This window comes from Schistosoma mansoni, chromosome W (assembly GCF_000237925.1).
Source record: "Schistosoma mansoni strain Puerto Rico chromosome W, complete genome".
NCBI lineage: Eukaryota > Metazoa > Platyhelminthes > Trematoda > Strigeidida > Schistosomatidae > Schistosoma > Schistosoma mansoni.
The window spans coordinates 41544427-41561685 of record NC_031502.1 but is presented as its reverse complement, the minus strand read 5'-3'; the positions used below and the strand labels follow the sequence as shown (position 1 = coordinate 41561685).

Below are 17259 nucleotides of genomic sequence, written 5' to 3'. Positions count from 1 at the left end.
TGATAATAATAATAATAATAATATGCTCACTGGTGACTGACTTCGAGAGGTAAATCCAAAGGTTCTAGTGAGAATCAGTGACCAGTGGATTCTGACCAACCAATTGTCTCAGTCTTGACCGTTCTTTCTGTAAATATCAGTCCATCTTCTCTGATTTCATTGTTTATACATTTTCATACCGATTGCGCTACGTTCCTATTCTTTTCTTATCGATCTTCTGCCAAAATACATTTTAATCCTGACCATCACCATATACTACTTATGTGGATATAAGTAACCCACGCCACAGTACTTGTTTTATTCAGTACTATGGTATTACAGGAGAAAAAAGTAGTACAAAATTCGAAATATTTTGTCATTTTTTATCCGCTGATTTTACGCATATTCTTCCTTTTTTTTCGTCTTTTTCCCTTTGTTCATTCCTAATATATACACTTTATCGTCTTCATTTAGAATACCTTACAACCTGTTCTGCTACGATAGTAGTTTATTTTAACAATGATATATATTTGTTGTATTAATTCTAGAGTGTAAACTTCTGTTTCATTCAAGGATAAATAAAGAAAAAATTGACTAATAGTGTGGTATTTAGGCTTGATGTTTTCAGCATCGAGGATCTTTAGGTGATGAAAGCTCTTTGTAAAGCGGGTGAGTACATCCTGCAATGTTTTTCGATAAATTATGGTTCAAATCCCTTAAAAACAGGAAAGTGTAATTTAGTGTTTGCATTGTCTGAAAATAGGTTACAGATTTTTGAGCAAGCCTTGATTATTCAAATCCATCTGAAGTGTTGAGATATTATATACAAAAATTGAAAAGGGTTTACATAATTAAGATGTACGGTATCCGAAGCTGGAAAGACGTACAATACCTCTGTTGTAAGGCTTTATATTATCAACTTTATGAAATGATAGGATAGCTTCTAAATTCTGTTTGACAGCAAGGTTTCAGGTCGCATAGTGTGTAATACGAGTATTCCTTACACAGGAAACCTTAACAGTCATACGGTATGAATTTGCGTACATCAATGAATTACTTAACTTTCTTTACGGTGGATAAGAGCCTCGTATGTTAGTGTTTGATCGTTAAGCTAGGTGGACAGTTGAGTGTGTGTAACTACGCATTGAAGTACACGTGCATGTTACTAAATAGATTTTATTTGAATCAAGTGAATATTAAGTTATAACAGACTCCCATTACGTTATTATGACTTTGTTCAGTGAGACTTATTACTATAGATGAAAACATTCTAAGAACAATTGAAAAACATAGAACAGTCAATAGCTGTTTCATTCCAGCGCTGAACGAATGAAGCCTACATTCTTAGAACTCGTGCTTTTCTTATAAAGTGTTTTACACTGGTTTGTCTACTTCAGCTGATGCTATGATATTAGCAATCAAGAATTTTAAAATGGATATGCGATTGACCGATTTGATCATAAATGTTAAAATATTTTAGTACACATTTGCATTCTTTTGATTCCGTTTCCAGAAATGTGTACGGGAATTTGTATGCTTCCCTTTTACTTAAATTAGTACTTTAAGTGAATCGATAGTATTCATTGTTCATAGTATTATTGTTCAGTCTGATTTATATCAAGAGAGAAGTAACGAAGATTTTGCTATTTATTTACATCATGTGGACCTAATGATGTTGAATAACCTATCATTGTATATAAATTCTGAAATGTCCCTAGTATATCGAAAGAAACAAAATAATGAATAAAAATGGGATTAAAAAAGAATTTCCCACTACTATTAAACAACGCCAAATTTGAAATTGTCTATAAAAGAAAATAGAAATAAATTATATTAGTAGGTGGTCCATACATCAAGTAATCATATATATATACATATAGACAAACTAGTCTAGAAAGTTTCAAAGCAAACAGCATGACATTATTATTATTATTATTATATTACTATACTCACATTTCACACGAATTATTAATGTTAAACAACTAGTAGTTTTTTAACCGCCTCATGTTTTTTTTCTCTTTAAATGTTTATGAAAGAATTTTGTTTAGACAGTTGATGGGGTAAAAAAAAGAATACTAAAACAAAAATCGGAAAAGGGATGGAATGTTACAATAATATTGTAGAGAGTGAATGATACTATTTTTTTTTTTAGAATGGTAGTGGTAATAGGTGAAAAAGATGAAGGGGTGAAAATAACATTCAATCTGAGCATTTCAATGAAATCATTCCTGTAGTTTTCCAAGTTGTTTTTCCAAGACAGAATTAAGTGTATATATTCATCTACGTGTATGTACGTATGTATGTATATGCCACAGAGTAAGACAAAAGTAGAAAAAAGAAATGTTAGATGGTGAAGCAAGAAAGGCTATGAAATATTTGGTCAAAAAGTGTAAATACTAATCAAAACATTGGAAAAAGAAAGGTAGATATGTTTACATAAATAAATGAACAAAACTACAAATAACGTACAATATTGAGCATACAGTTAATTTGATTATTACACACAAAAATGAATTGATTCAGAGATATTTTAATCTGAACAATTCTGACATGTAAGCGGTTGTTAGAAATGTTTTAAATTTGTTAGCACTTACTATAGAAGAACATTGAATAAGAAAATCTTAATTATAATTAATACGTTAAACTAGTGGATTATCAGGAAGGAAGTTAGGAGAGTGTAAAACTGCAATTTGAGTGATTCTGTTTTACTGATTAATTGTTTCGTTTGGATGATATGCATAGGATAATGTATTGAAATTCTGATGATTTGAAGCATATACATTGTCTCTTAATGAATCAGGAATATAATAGAAAGTTTCGATATTTTATTAGCAAGAAACTGATTAAAAGCATGGAATCAGTGATTTGAAACTCAAACATAGTCGAATTATCTTAAAGTACAGTGACCATCCTGTGTGACTGAACTAAGGTAACTAAGGTAAAATACAATATCCCTCATGGTATATGTTTAGCCTACAAGCGATAGTAGTAGGTTTCTTCTTGAAAATACTGTCAATGAGAATTTTACAGATCTTCACTTGAAATGTTTATCTAACCAGTCAGCCTTAGTTTTCAAATCAGTGAGTCTGTAAAGCTTTAAGGCATAAAACTAAATTCTGACCATCAACTAACTGACTATACAAATGATTAATGCAATAAAATTTATTTAAACCATAAAACCTGTAGGATTTCCTAAGTATCACGCATTTATTTTACTAATAACTCTTGGGAAAGATACAATGGAGCATGAACTGCTCAGAAATCATGTAGCATATTTATTTCTCAAAACTGCATGATTGCTTATTCAATAAAACACACACTTAATAAAATCCCCTAGTATTTAGTGTGTAATGTACGCTCAATAAGGTTCTTGGGTAGGGAGTGATATGTTAACTGTCCTTGTTTAGAACACATAGTAGTTGAAAACGTAAAATACCTATATTCTAGGTGTCTGATGAATGGTTAACTTTTTTCAGACAAATTTATGTGGATTTGTTAGTTTTAGGAACAAGTTCCCAAGTGCTGAAATAATCAGTATGGGATTGTAGAGATTATAAAGTTTTTTATTGAGATCATAAACCGATTGATGTTAGATCACCATTGGAAACCTGGAAGCACTGGATGACCATTTCGTCTTATCGTATGACTCCTCAGCAGTGCGCATCCACGATCCCACCCGCGGGATTCGAACCCAGAGCCTTCGATCTCGTGCGCGAACGCTTAACCTCTAGACCACTGATCCGGCATTCAACGGTTTTAATGTCTAACCTCAACCAATGCACGAAATCGTGCGACCGTTCTCCACTGTACTGAAATGGATACCTGTCTTTATCTTTCTATTATTTTATTGCATTATTGATTGACTAGATTCTATCTTATGCTAAAACCTTTTGAAAAACAAGTCATAAATAGAAATTACGAATGTGAACGACATAGAAAGTTGAAGCTGTGTTGTGATGTGCAAACGTATGATGGGATTATGCTACCATTTTCCTATTCGATTTCTAGTTTGATGTTCTAAAACCGATTCCTTATTATCAGTGTGTCATAAAAAGTCTGACGTCATAGGTTTCTATTTAATGGGAATATATTTAGAAATGACCTTCTCAGAAACTATTTATACATGACATACAAACCAGTGAAATATCTTTATTTCCATTTGAGGAAACATACTGTGTTGATTCATAAAGGACCACAGTTTTAGTTCCTAGTTCCACTTGGACGAAATATCTTTTATCTCATGACATTATTAGACATTAAATAGCCTGGCAAAGCCAGAATGAAGATACATTTCCGTCTTAACAGTAATTGATGGCTTTTATAAATTACCAGAAGGTTTAAATTACTGAATGCACTTTAGTTTATCATTCTGTATTTAACTTTATTATACAGGAAAGAAAATTAATTTCGTTTATTGGACCGGTATAACGTGTTGCAGTTATTTCTAATATTAGAATACAGAAACTTATATAATCAATACATGAGAAGTCCTAGCTGTGGTAATAAAATAAAATATTTGGTCTATAAAACATAGTTCGGGAAAATGTGAATTTTCTCCTACATATCCTTCGCAAGAACGTTGATAACAGTAAGTTGACTTGAGTGATTTACAAAATTATTATTAACAGTTCATACCAAAAATAAGTAAAAGTATGTTAAGAAAAACAAGATTATAATAGTGCTTGTGAATCAAGGCAATATCGAGGCAATACACACAGTATGCACATTTACCAATAAGAGACTGACCACTTGCAGTCTTAAGCATCAATGGGAAGATTCAAACAAACAATTCTAAGTGAATTCATGATTGTAATAATATATCATATGAACTTTAGTTAAAATCTGTTTATATTTCAAATGAGTTGTTGATCAAGCTTGGCTATACGTAATTTGTTATGTCTGATGAAAGAAAAAAAATCATGTGAGTACAACCAATAGTTGTAAAGTGTTAAATATGTACACAAGATCTCAGTGGAACAAATTTATTATTGAAATCATGAAGTGATCAATGTTAGATCATCATTAAAAACATGAAACCATAGAACGACCGTTTTATTCTATCATCGGTCTCCACAGCAGTGCACATCCACGAACCCACACTCAGGACTCGAACTAATGACGTTCAGCCTCGTGCTAACTTCTAATCTCTGTACCATTGAGCCGGTATCCGACGATGTTAATATCTAACTTCAACTAACCCGCAATATTGCGCGATCATCTTTCATTGTCTTCGGTGAATAACTGCCTCCGACCCGGCACGGTTGAACTACACTGGCCACTGCTCCTCACTGGAACTCCAAAAATTACCTCTCGAAGAAAATCAACAGTGAGCACACGGTAGCTTTCGACTCAACCGTGTCGGGTGTGGCGCATTAACATCGTCAGATGCCGGCTCAGTGGTACAGAAATTAGAAGTTAGCACGAGACCGAAAGTCTTCGGTTCGAGTCCTGAGTGGGGAATCGGGGATGTGTACTGCTGAGGAGATCGATGATTGAATAAAACGATCATCCTATTCTTTCATGTTTTTAATGATGATCTAACCTTGATTGGTCCATGATTCCACTGAATTTCAACAATCTTTACAATACCAAACTGATAATGTAATTATCATTTTCATTAATCCAATATTCTAATATGGTATGTAATCATTTTTATTTTGTTTTTAACTAACGAAAGTGTGCTCAATTTCATCATTTTACAATATTTAATTTAACTTCTTTTGTTGTAATATCTTAATGTATAAAAAATAACTTGGGCCAGTCCATAAACCGTCAAAGTTATAATGAGTAGTTACTTTTTTCATAATTATAAATCTACCTTTATAGTTCTACCTTTAGTTCGCATTATATCTAATCTTACTAACTAAATATTCTATCAATTCAAATATATAACATTTTAATTATCATATATATGTTTCTATTCTTATGAAAAGATAGTTTAACACCTTGTTACAGTTATCATTCTCACAGAAATCTACTTGTAAGAAAGTGTAACAATATATACAAAATTTTTTTTTCATTCTTATTCATTTGACATTTGATGATATTTATACATTTTGTAATATAAAAAAAAATAATTCTTCAACTTATTTCATTTCATACAAAGTTACCAAATTAACTACATACATTGTTACTATGGCAACCGTAATTATGATGTTAAGTTATCAAAACTGTTTAGCCCAATTCACATGTAAACATATACATGCATATATGAAATCTAGAATGCTATATTATGTATATATCAAGAAAATATTGATGTGAATTATTAAACAAAATTTATTTGTATAAATGAATTACATATATATATATACATGTATATGAACTGTATAAGAGTGCATTCATTTGAATTGTTGATTTGACAGTTAAAGTTTTAATATGAATGTATAATAATAATAATAATAATAATTTAGTCACATTCTTACAGGATTACAGGATTTATTTACCTATTTTTATTAGATTGAGTTAATTAAATACAGATTGTATTTATTTATGTTTGTATAAATAATATCTGTACTACTACTACTACTACTAATAATAATAATAATGATAATAATAATAATGTAAACTAGGAAGTTTTGTTTGTATCTATGTATTGTATAAGGAGGATGTTAAGCTTGAACAAGTGTCTAGGTATAACATTCATATGTATAAAAACATCAAAACAAGCATATATGTATATATATATTCAATGTATTTAAATACAAATTTAAATGTCATTAATATAACTCATTTGCGGTAATTAAAATTCATTCTAGGTACACATTTACACATGGACACATGTATCTTTCATAAATAAATAATAAAAATTTGCCTAAATTATTTATATACTACTAATTATTACTATTCTAATTGTATATAAATACAAAAATAATAATAATGTTAGTAATAATATTGGTTATAATTAAACAAATTTATTTTAACTATACAAGTAGTTTAAATTTAAGTGAACATTTAATAACTATACATCAATGTAATCTATTCATTCAATGAATGTAGATTGATCTAAAATGTACGTGTATATAACATCACCATCATCATCATCATCATTATGTAATGATTGATAGTAATGTGTTGATTTAATTAGTATCTAATATAATTAATATCACTAATAACTTCATTTAATACGATAAATTTTGGAACAGTATCAAATCCTCTATACCTGTTTATACAAATATCTCATTATAGGTATCATTATCAAGTTTTAATTTGATAATTTTGAATAAATTGAGCATTCGGTAGATTATTATAAATAAATAATATATTTGTAATATCCCAATGAGTCGAAAAATTAGATTATCTGACGTTTCGTGACTCGGTGTAAGCCACTTCTTCAGAGAATAAATAAACAAATTAACATTAATCCAAGTTTAAATAGTACAAAGGAACAACGTCAGAAAATCTATTTTTCCACTCATTGGGATATTGCAAGTATCAGAAGGGGTTTGGTGGAGATTTTAGTAATTTTATAGAGTTGAAGATCATGAGTCAGTTGAAGCTAGACCACCATGGAAAACCTGGAAGCAATGACCAGTGGAGTTCAACCAGGTTTGTTGTGACATAGTAACTCATTGAAGACAATGGTGAATGTGTCACTCAATTTTGTGAATCGGTTGAAGTTAGACATTAACCCCTTTTGGATACCGACTCAGTGGTCTATCGGTTAAGTGCTCTCTCGCGAGACTGGTAGGTCCTGTGTTCGATTCTCGCGAGTGCGGGATCGTGGATGCGCACTACTGAGGAGTCCCACAATAGGACGAAACGACTGTCCAGGGCTTCCATGTTTTCCATGATGGTCTATCTTCAACTGACTCATGATATCAACTCTATAATATTACAAATATATTATTTATTTAAGTATCTAATTAGCATATATATATGGAATAGTAAATATTTAAAATAAGTATTTTCGTTTATATTTAATCAATAAGGTTTTATAGTAGTCATGCTGATATAATTGTTTTTTTTTCTTTTTCTATTCATCACCACCAGTTTTGTTAAACAATAAAGATAAAAAGGAGAATATATTGAAAACTGTAGTTTTTCTGTTCGAAGTTTTCAAAATTTATTATAACACTAGTTCACAATTCTTTAATAATGACTCATGAGTGACATATAGTTAAGTTACAAGATTTCAGTTCAAATAAATTGAAAACTCTTAGTTTAATTGTAATATTTGTATAGTTGTAACGTTAGGAATATGATGTTTATTTCAGTGAAGTCCATTGAAAGTAAACATTTTATTTTTTTTTTATATTTCTGTATAAAATATTCCTTTATTTCAACTGTTATATCGACTGAGTGAGTGCCCTCTTTTATATATGAACGTGTTGATTCCCGCCAATCAGAGAGGAGTGAATTTATCGATAGCCCAATGATACATAAAAGCGGTATGAGCAGTCTTGAGTACTTATCAATCCAGCTTTCTGCCTAGCCCAACCAGTTAAATCCAGAACACCAATTACAGCCTCTGCAATATGAATCATTATTCTCAAATATACTGAGTTTATATACCACACAAACTGGTCACATCGTACCATTAAATAGAAAATAACATTTGTACAAGATTTGGCCAAATGTGGCTGTGAATAGAAGTAACAGTAATCAATAAACTGTGGATAACTCAAGAATGGTAAATCGTGCAGTAATAGTCTATGGTTCAAAATAAAGCTCATAATAAGAGGGACACGAATGTGGATACATAAGTTACTTAACAATTATACAATAGGAAATATACTTATCATATTGGTCCATAGATAGTCCTCAGAGTTACCATTCATAAATCTCCACGGGATATAACATCAACATTGACTAACAAATTAAACACATGCAATTTTTATTTGTTATTTACTGAATATGTTTATAGAGAACTAAACTCCATTTAACTTGATTTGGAACATCCTTTGAAATAATCAAAAAACACCATTGAAATCATGATTGTGTTTAAATAATTGTCTTATGAATTGCATTATCAGTGAAGTAATTACAATTATAGTACTAGAAGTAAGATTGTAAGTATTTCAAGATTACTAGTACATTGTAAATGTATTCGTCTATTCTCGTACTTATAATCTTCATTCATTAGTATATTTTTTGCTAGAATTTTATCCATAATTAGAAGTTCAACATCTCACATGACCAGTAAACTTCATAGATCTAAAAAAAGTCGAATAATGCTGTGTGCAAAATATAACATACCTAACTATCAAGGAAACAAAATACTTTAGGAAGTTCAAGGTGGGAAAAATACATTGTTTTTTAATTACTCCACAGTTATTTTTTATCATATTTTAATGTAAACTATATTGCATCTTGGTTGATGTTTTTTAAGTTACTAATCAGCTGATAGCTTAGTTTGATAGTTCGGTTAGGAATTTGCAAGGTAGATTGTCATTAGATAGAAAACTCTTCAAATCTAGAACCGCTAATCAGTTCTTTACTTCATATGGATAACATTACTTATTTATAAAACAGTAATCGAAATTAATATTATTCGCAAAATGAAACAGTAAATCTTAAGTATTAGGTAGTAGCTTCCTAATTTATATTTCTTAAATTTAGGATATTCTCAAATCACCGTGTGTATCTGAAGAGCTATGTACGAAAATGTGATTAATATTAAATGACAGGCGGTTACTTGAAATTTACAATTGATTGATCAATAAATGGTGATCAATGTCATGTCTGTCAGGTCCTTCTTAGTGCAAAACGAATCCGTCCCGGATAGCTCAGTGATAACGTCTTTGAGTGTGAGACTGAGTGATACGGGATCAAATCCCTTAGGAAACATTAGTTTCCTCAAGATTTCAGGCATACCTTGCTGAACAGTGCCAAGTTACACAAAACCTAGGTCCAGGGGTTCCTGTTCACTACCTCCAACCACCATCTCAGTTACCTGAAATTTTTGATCATTATATATATACCTATATTGCAATTCACATTGTTTGTCTCGACACATGAACGGTTTTATGAATAACAAGTTTTATTTGCATGAATATAAAGGATGACTTTGGTGACTATTATTACCGTTACTATTATTATTATTATCAGTATTATTATTATTATTTAAACATCGGTATTAAATGTACAACTGGTTACTTATCAATAAAAACAGATTAATAAATAAATAAACATTAAAAATAAATTGAATAATTTACCTTAATAAATGTATTGAAACTGGTTTGTTTTGTAACTCAATCGTAATCTGATTCAATTTGTCATCATAATTATTGTTTTAATTATCAGTAATATTACATGATAATAGACAGATCGTTAGGGAAAACAAATGAGCAATCTTGTTTATTTTTGAGCCAATAAATTCACTGTACAATCCTATACATCTTATAAACAACTTTTCTTTGGATAACAGCTATTATATTACATTCCAATTACAAATGTATATTTATTAATTATGCAATCGTAGTCAAATATTTCATTGTTTTGATTATGGGTAATGTGTAATCTTGAATTTTAGTCGGTAAAATACCTACAACAACACACACGTCAAGGACTGCAGTTGATCAATCTCTTATTCGGATACACGCATCTTGTGTGGATTGCCTCGATATTGCCTTATACCAAAAGCATTATAAACAGAGATGGATGGTGACTAGCAGTGGGATCCAGGACGCACGTTTCATCCTATTTTGGACTCGTCAGCTAGATGCACCTCCATCTCAGAGTTGATGGTTACTCTTGGGTTCCACTGCTAGCCACCATCCATTTTTCACAAATTATTCTCTAAAAATAATTTTATAAATAATCCATGTTTTTATTCTATGAAGTATCACATATTTACTTGTTGATTGTTTAAATCAATACTAACTTGATTAATCATAAATCTTTTGAAAAATGTCATCCATATGCTTCTGTTTTTATTAACTCGTAAAGAGTAAGCAAAATTATTTAAATAGAATAACAGTGAATCCTATTTTACCTTGTTTGATTCTCACCAGTAGTTTATAATAGCCTATCCAACTTTAGTATTGAAAATTACAAGCATTGTTCAACATGATTATGGAACTGAATTTGGTCAGTATGAAATATTAACAGTAATCGGATTTGTTAAGTAAAAGCCATTAGAATTTAAAGTGTAAATATAAAATGCAAAGGACAATTCTGGAAGACCGATTAGGATAGTAGCTAAAGACAGTGAGGCTTTAAATAAGCTATTACATAGTTATTTTAGCGTACTAAGGGTAATTATTTTCAAGAATAAAATATGTAATGAGTTAAGCTACTAATTGGTTCAAAATAAAATTACTAACTAGTAAACAGTTGACAAAACTATGTAATTAGATACATACTTTGATGTTACGGGAAAAAAGATGGATATTTGTTTCTTTTTGGATGAATATGTCAAGTTGAAGGTACCCAATAGTAGATTTAAGACTAAAGCCTCACTATATCCTAATTATAGGGTTATTCTGCATCTTATATCAGTGGCGTCAAGAACTTCAACTCTCTCTGATCCTGGGTTTTCTGTAGTTTAAAATAAGGTCCTTCTTTTGCCCCATAAATGTAATTGATTTTTCAGGTACACGGAAATCGATAAATACTATGTTCGACAATACTAGAAGGTTGTTTGTCAACACTCTGTTAAGTTATTTAATGGTTTGTATCATGCAAGTTGATTAATTTAAGTTCATAAATAATGTTGAATAGCGATTATCTACCTGTCTACAAGTTGCTTCTTGATGGAAACAAAGGTTTTGAAAGCTGAATGATTTAATTAGATAAAGGAATTATTCATGTCTTTCTATACCTTACGAATTTTGTTAATAGTAAAACAAATTTAAAAACAATACTAAACCACTGAACCTATTAGTACTACAGTTAACTTAAAGACCTAAGTGTTTAAAATGCAACTCTTGTAGAGATCTTCCAAAGATTTACCTAAAACTAGAAACAGTAATATCGTGGATAATAAAAACAGAACATCAAGCCAATATGAATCATTTTTAACGGTATAACATGCCAGTAGTAATCTGTCTAAGGAGATCCAGCCAAGAGACCTCCAAATAACAGAAGCAATAATTACTAGGATTAAAATATCACAGTTGTAGATTCATATAAATCATTTCCAACGAATTTTCTTACCTTGACCAGACCTCCTCAAGAGAAGTAAATATGTTTATCTCAAATATCAGGTAATCTAATTCAGATTACGTACATTTCCCTTCATTCCCTCAATTTTATTAATATCATTGGTAATTCCCAAGATATGGGAAGAATTTATTCGGCACTAACTCCATTTTATAATCACAAATAAATTTTATTATTTTATACATAACATAACCCTTAACCAAACCTTTGAAGCTGTTAATATTTAAACTGTTATTTCTCTCACTCTACATTTATTCCATTCATTATTCTCGGTAGTTGAAATGACTTGCAAACTAATTTAAGTATAAATTCAATAATAGTCACTTAGAAACACCATCTAAGAAATCCATTTCACTAATAATACTAAATTTGTATTTTATATTGTTAAAAGATTTATTTGTCTGAAACTAGGCTATTCATTTTGACCATTAATTTAATCATTTAAATGTAAAATTGGTGATTATCTATTGCAAATAATATTCTTTGTTAATACATTAGTCCTTATTTATTTGTTTGAACATATAAATATTGGTACAAAGGAGCACCGAATACATATGCGCCACATAAGTCACTCGATTTGTATGTGGGGTGTGATACTGTCCGGGTGCCCACACCGAAGTAGGTGGTTCACTTAGGGGACCACACCCGGAGCCTTCAACCCAAATGTCTGATTCACATGGTTGTAGAGCAACGTAAGGAGATGCAGTCCGATGGTAGCCGGTGGCCAGTTCATACGCCATTTTCTCCCTCAGGATCCTGGATTCCACGTGCACCATTGGTTTGGAATCAGGGTTTTTCAATTTCCCTAAGTGGAGTTTCCGTGTCCACCAACCCGGTTAAAGTGTCAGATATTCGTTTTTTGTCCTCTCAATTTCGTAAAGAAGACCCCCATCGCGAGAAGTCAGTGAGAAGGACTTCCTAATTTAATAGGAATCAATGAACATCCTAAGAATTATCAAATAATCACTGAATTATCAGAAGGGGTTTTGTGGAGATTTTAGTATTTTTATAGAGTTGAGATCATGAGTCAATTGAAGCTAGACTACCATGGAAAACCTGGAAGCACTGGACGGCCGTTTCGTCCTATTATGGGACTCCTCAGCAGTGCGCGTCCACGAACCCACTCTCGCGGGATTCGAACCCAGGACCTACCAGTTTCGAGCCGAAGCCCTTAACCGATAGACCACTGAGCTGGCATCCAACGGTGTTAATTTCTAACTTCAACTGATTCACGAAATTGAGCAACCATTCACCAATGTCATCAGTGAGTTCCTATCTCACAACAGACCTGGTTGAACTCCACCGGTTACTGCTTCTCACTAGAACTCCAGGAAATACCTCAAGGAGTCAGTCACTAGTGAGCACCTGATTATTATCAGAAGGGGTTTTGTGGAGATTTTAGTAACGGCCGTCCAGTGCTTCCAGGTTTTCCATGGTAGTCTAGCTTCAATTGACTCATGATCTCAACTCTATAAAAATCACTGAATTGTTAAATACCACCAAGACTTTATGTCAAGGGTTTTATTGGTATTTTTTGTTGAACCTAATATTAAACATATAATTATTTAGAATAATGTAATTTGATTAATACTATTTGTTTTGCAAATTACAAGTTTAACATATTGATGTGAACCGCGAAACAAGAAGCCTTAACAAATTACGGAAGCTATTTTTGGGGACGCTAATTCATTTAATTCAAAGCTTGTAAAACTGTAACATTTGCTTTTGCCCCTAGCCTATTCTACAGATCATAAGCTTTCTTTTGATGCATAATTCACTGCCATAGCATTTTCTGTTCCAAAGCTATTGTAATTTAGACGTAACCTTTTGTACTCTATTTTCTACTACAATCCCCCAGTTTTGGACATAATTGTATTTTCCTAATTATTGACGTTGTGGTCAGGTTATTCATCTACTTATTCATGTAACTTTTCACCCTAATCTAAATTGGGAATTCGAGTGCTAGATCGGGGTTGGGATAAAGTGATTAGTGTTCCAGCTGTTTTTGTCTTCTCTCTCTCGCGTGCTTGCCAGCCAATCAGGGACAGAATAGTTTTCGTCTCTCTACCCCCACTTCGAACTTACGCATACTAGCCCCAAGGTTAAGCCAGTCAGCCTATCGGGTCAAGGTCTTAATCTACATTAGACAAGTCATACTTGGCACTAAAGTGGGTAGATAGATTCAAGGACGCAACACATATCATCTCAAATGAAAAATACTTTTCCTCTCGTATGATCTTCATGAAATTGTCTTCATTTTTTTCAGTTTCATATTTCAACAATGTTCGTAACAGAATTGACGCAGTTTACATCAACGTTTTTTATGAGGACTAGTTGAAACTAGTAACCAGTAGATAGAATAATACTTATCGTCTTTATGACTAATTTATCATTATTATTGTCTCCTGTAATCATCACAATCTGAATACTTTTTTATACTCAGTTAGATCATTGTCTCTTTAACTTATCCTCTTCATTTATAAATTGAACTTGTGTGAATAATAAATTATTTTTCTCATTTAGGAATTAAATGGCTTTATTCATGTTACACATTAAGAATTTCATTTATAGAACATCTTATTAATTTATACAAATCAGTGATTATATATTTGACATATAAAATTCGTAGTTGAAATCATGAATCAATTGAAGGTAGATCACCATGGAAAACCTGAAAGCACTGGATGGCCGTTTTGTCCTATTGTAGGACTCCTCAGGGGAGGGGCGGGATCGTGGATGCGCCCTGCTGATGAGTCCCACAATAGGACGAAACGGCCATCCAGTGCTTTTAGGTTTTCCATGGTGATCTAGCTTCAATTGATTCATGATTTCAACTATGAAATTATTAAAATCTTCACAAACTCCCTTCTGATATAAAATTGACTAAATGAAATGCATTCACTTCTTATCACTATGTTAATCGTTCTAACATTAAAAAAATTTTTATTAAGTGAATTAGTTGAATGAAACCGATAAATAGATTTTTATATTAGTTATATCCTATAATAGTAGTAAAGATAAAAATTAGCTAATTAATCTTTATGGATAAATTATAGTGAAAAATGGTTTAAACTATTTATTATCTGAGTTAAATCATTGGATAATATTTGACCTTTATAAAGGAAAATTTGCAATGATTGGCGTGGTTATTTCTTATGCTAAGATATTCATGTATACATATAACAAAGCACTGGTTATATTATTGCTGGCTATTTGATGTTAAATATTAATTGTTGCGATGATAATCTTTGTAGAACAAAACCTACCACATTCTATTTGTTACAATAACCTTCATTTTTTTCTATCCAAAATGTTGCTAAACGATATTTCAGGGACGAAAAACATTGACTACCTAACTTTAAGAAATATTATTAATACCAATGATTATTCATAAAAAAAATATTTGTCAATAGAGAATGTGTCGGTATTTCATGAGGTAAGTGATGAAGCAGTAGGTATATTAAAAAAGAATGTAAGTGATCTAAAAAGACTGTTTTATCAGAAATTTTCTAAAGAATTATTTCTAAATGGTAGATATTAGGAGTTAAGGTACAAGTTTAAAAAAAGATGGTACTAGATATGTCGAGTAATTCAGTATGTCATGTTACTTTATATTTGTTAACATGACATTAACTGTATACTTCTGTTTGAAGATTTTATTAAGGTGTAAATTTTTCGGTTCCCCCCCTCAAAAAAAGTTTATTAATTTAATGTTGAATATTTTGTAAATAGGGAATTATGAATGATTTTTAACATTTAGTAGTATTGAAATATCTATGATCATACCTATATATTGACTCGTAAATAATAACAAACCAAATTAGAAAAAGTCACTGAAACAACAGTACATAAGTCTTTCATCTTATTTATCACCTTATACATATAGGTACCCACACCCCCCCCACACACAGAGAGAGTTGAATCAGTTTACAATCAAAATTAAGTAATATCTAATAAATTTTTAATAAATAAATCTTATTTTAAAATGTTTCTTTCATTTTTGTAAAAATAAAAAAAAACACAACTAAAAGCATTCCAAAAAAAATCTATTTTATTTTTTAAAAAAACCACTTAGCAACTGCTGTTCACACCTATTCTTAACTTATTGTCATAAATATATACAAATTATTTTACATTTAGTGATTTATAATCTAAAATAACTTTCACACATAATATTTAATAAAATTTCAACAGTTATTTACAATAAATGACCACCCATATGTATATTCATTGTAAACTATTTACATCTAAATCTTTCATCTTTATATATATCCTTAGTTTACTGATGAGAAAATTTAAAATAACTAACAAAGTATATTGTTATGTTTCAATATTGTAGGCTAATTGATGTCTTGTAATAATAATAATATGACTAGTACATTCATTCATAGAACTGTAGTGAACAAGAACACTGGTGGGGACAATCGAATGTACTTAGACACAAATTACTAACTATCTCACTAAATTCTGATAACCATACAGTCAACAGTTAATATGTAAAATAACAATCAATTGTCTGAATTTGACTGTTCCTTCTGCAAATATCCGTCCATAGTCTCCGAATATAATTGTTCATACATTTTCGTACCAATTGCGTGCCATTTCCGTTCTCTTCTTATCGATCTTCTACTGAAATACATTCAATGCCTGACCATCACCATATGCTACTTATATGGACATAAGTAGACCACGCTACAGAACTATTCACGTATACAATACACACACATGAAGCAAAAAAGTCGTCTGTCTTTCTTTTTTGTTTTTTTTTGTTTTATTAGTTTTATAAGTAGAATAACTTGTCATCAAAAAAATTTTGACTAATAATTATCTGTATAAGATAAATATCCCCTAAATGTTGATTTACTTAAGTGAATGACAAAAAAATTTATTTGGGATGAAATGAATTTCTATGCAAATTATTACAACATTAAGTGTTTTTTTTTAAAAAAAAGAAAAAAAAGAAAGAAGATATACTTCGAAAAAAGAAGAACAAGCAAAGAAACATGGTATCTTGGATAAGAAAACTATCACAACTGTTCTAATATTTTGAAGAAATCGAGATTTTCTCATTACTTTATATAGAATAAACCATATCCTCTATTCATATAAAGTTACAAATGTACATAGATAGGTTATAATGAATATATATATATATATATATGACCTACTTCTATTGAC

The 17259-nt window shown here is 30.7% G+C and overlaps 1 non-coding gene across 1 annotated transcript; it reads right to left on the bottom strand.

The window, feature by feature from the left end:
• Positions 1-13202: 13202 nt before the first annotated feature.
• Positions 13203-13274, bottom strand: Smp_tRNA_00245_Pseudo_CGA.1.1. Its single transcript has one exon. It is a non-coding gene (tRNA).
• Positions 13275-17259: the final 3985 nt, after the last annotated feature.